The following is a 2,827-nucleotide window of genomic DNA, read 5'->3' on the forward strand; positions in this document are numbered from 1 at the left end:
GTGTTCATAATGAAGGAATTAGTTATCTTTTGGTAATATTGGTGTTATTTGACCCATTTTAGGTAAACATTTAATCATTTTTACTTATAATCCCCTTTTAGTAAGGGTTAGGTTTATTAACCCCTTGGATCTGAGTTCTTTGCTGCCTGCATATTGCCCAGTACATGACTTGGGTGGTCATTCACAAGTGTGTGGCTCGTATGTCCACACAGATACTCACGTGCAGTGTCAAGACTCCTTGCCTCCCCATTGCAATATTATTTCATTCTGTATAAGCATTTTTTTTTTTTCCTTTTTCCTATGTTTTTGTCATCTGATATGCTGTATTCATATGCTAATGGACAGTTTTCCTTGCACAGATTCTTTCACATCTCTCAAGGTAATCCATAACTCAGTGCACTGATAATAACCAGTAACATTTTTTTATGATACTCAATTTTCTGTCGGGCAACAGGCATGAATAGGATAGTGAACATGGAAATAGTTTCTTCCCTCGAGCTAACGCTCTCCTAGTCATGGCTTACGAGCATACATTCCACACTTATGTAATGATAGGACTAAAGCCTACTGAATCTATTCGCCCTTCAAGAACTTTCTGCACAAGTGATGAGTCATTCTTGTCACCCTGGCCTTCAGCTGAAATATGCATGACAGCATTTTTCTGTCACCCCAGCTCTCTGGCCAATTTTTAAAAATGATGGCACACTCACATCACCTGGTCCTCAAGTCAAAATTTTCCTTGACATGGTCACATCTTATGAATCCAGGGGGTTAAAAACCACTTTTCCAGGTATAATTGTCCGGCTGTAGTAATTTGAGTTTTCATTAAGAGACTCAAGTCTCCATAAAACACATTAATATTCTTTAGTTTAAGAAAGATAGCTTCCAATCATTGATAATTGTTATATTGATGAAAAGGTCTTGGTCAAATGCATGAACATTTGTATAAAATATTTTCTGATGTTTCACAGGCACCTGATTAATAGTAATCCGTGACACTATATTAAACATTTCCCAACATAAATTCTGATACACAATTAATGAAATGGAATCTTCTCTCAGATGGTATTCTGTCGAGGAAGAGGATATGGCTACCGACGCAATACCAGGATGGGGGTGGTGACGTGATGTGGAACACTACGTGAACAGTTTGGCACAGCAGAAGGGTGATGCATTAATAGGGGGGAGGGGGGACAAATATTGAAGCACCAAGGAGGCATTCACAACTGCATAGGGTGTAGTCAGAGGATGTTGGCCTCTGCTGGGGATATGCACCCTGGAGTCAGGATGAGGTGAGTATTTTATACTTTTTTCTCCAAATTTTGATGTTTCAAATATGATGGCCAGACTCATTTTTCTTTTGCAAAAATCTGTTCATTTGGTATTACTCAGCAATGAATTAAGTTTTTTGATGAAAATTGTATTGAAAATGCACCCAGCCACTGGACCAAATGTGTGAAACCCCTCAGAATGGAAGAAGCCTTGTTGATGCACAAGTGATTACCCAATGCTGCTGATATGTCCTATGTATAATCAACTAATATTTTCTCAGATCTGCTTAATTTTTCAAACTAGATTTGTTTTACAGATGATGACAGTGGTTTCATAGAAGAGGCTGAGGTATAACAGAGCAAGTTTAGGGTGGAGACCAATCAGACTGAGCCATAATGTAGATGCTCTGGCAGTGATAGGAAACTAATGTTGCTTATATTTCCCATCAGGCAAAGAGGGAGAGTGGTGAATAAAAATGAATGAGGGGAATGAAGGAGTAGAAAGGGTATGAATGAACTTTATTTTTTTTATGCTATTAAAATTGATACTGTTATTGGTATTATTGACAATAATAATAATAATAATAATAATAATAATAATTATTATTATTATATTATTAAGTTTAAGAAAGGGGTAAACAGGTGAGACAGGTAGTACTAGTAGTGACTTCTTGGTTACTAAGTACATGTTGAGCTATTTATGTGCAAACACAATCACTAAACTAGTCACATTGGCTATGGCATGCATGTTTTGCCATCCCAGCATAAAGTGCTTCAGAGAAAAGCTAGGGACTGGTTTTGGAAGATGAAGGTTTCTCATGCTCTTCCTAAAATTTGAACTTATTTGGTGGTGCCTCTCTCTCTCTCTCTCTCTCTCTCTCTCTCTCTCTCTCTCTCTCTCTCTCTCTCTCTCTCTCTCTCTCCTCTCTCTCCTCCTCTCTCCTCTCTCTCTCTCTCCTCTCTTTTTTATGGTAGGTTCATGTTTGAGCCGCCGTGGTCACAGCATGTTATTGAAACTATTGACATTAATTTCAGGCATTTTATCAAATGATACCAAGGAGCATATTTTGGCAAAAGAATAAGTGTTTCTTGGCCCTTGCCATTAAGTTCTTATTTGTGTGAAAATTAGTGATATTGTGTAGAATTTATGAAGTACCATAATATCAGTAGGTAAAGTTTAAAAAATAAGGTATATTGTAACATATGCTGAATTTATTAAAGTGGATTCTGACCTTTTAACTTTTGATGCCAGGAATGCATGTTATGTTATTAAACTTCAGAAGTGCTTTGTCACCAAGGAATCAATTATTAGACCTGTGTCACCTGCATCTATTTACCCCAATCCTCCATCACCACCACAAACACCATCATCATCATCATCATCAAGCATCATCATCAAGCATCATCATCATCAAGCATCATCATCATCATCAAGCATCATCATCATCATCAAGCATCATCATCATCATCAAAGCATCATCATCATCAGCATCAAGCATCATCATCATCAAGCATCATCAGCATCATCATCATCAGCATTCATCATCCCAAAACAG

The 2,827-nt window shown here is 37.4% G+C and overlaps 1 long non-coding RNA gene across 1 annotated transcript in view; it reads left to right on the top strand.

The window, feature by feature from the left end:
- The first annotated feature begins 560 nt into the window (after nt 1-560).
- LOC119571083 overlaps nt 561-2,827 on the top strand; it is a 3,640-nt gene continuing 1,373 nt past the window's right edge. Inside the window, exon 1 of the long non-coding RNA XR_005228517.1 lies at nt 561-1,292. This is a non-coding gene — a long non-coding RNA (uncharacterized LOC119571083). The remainder of the gene's footprint in view (nt 1,293-2,827) is intronic.

Source organism: Penaeus monodon, unplaced genomic scaffold (assembly GCF_015228065.2).
Source record: "Penaeus monodon isolate SGIC_2016 unplaced genomic scaffold, NSTDA_Pmon_1 PmonScaffold_506, whole genome shotgun sequence".
Taxonomy (NCBI): domain Eukaryota; kingdom Metazoa; phylum Arthropoda; class Malacostraca; order Decapoda; family Penaeidae; genus Penaeus; species Penaeus monodon.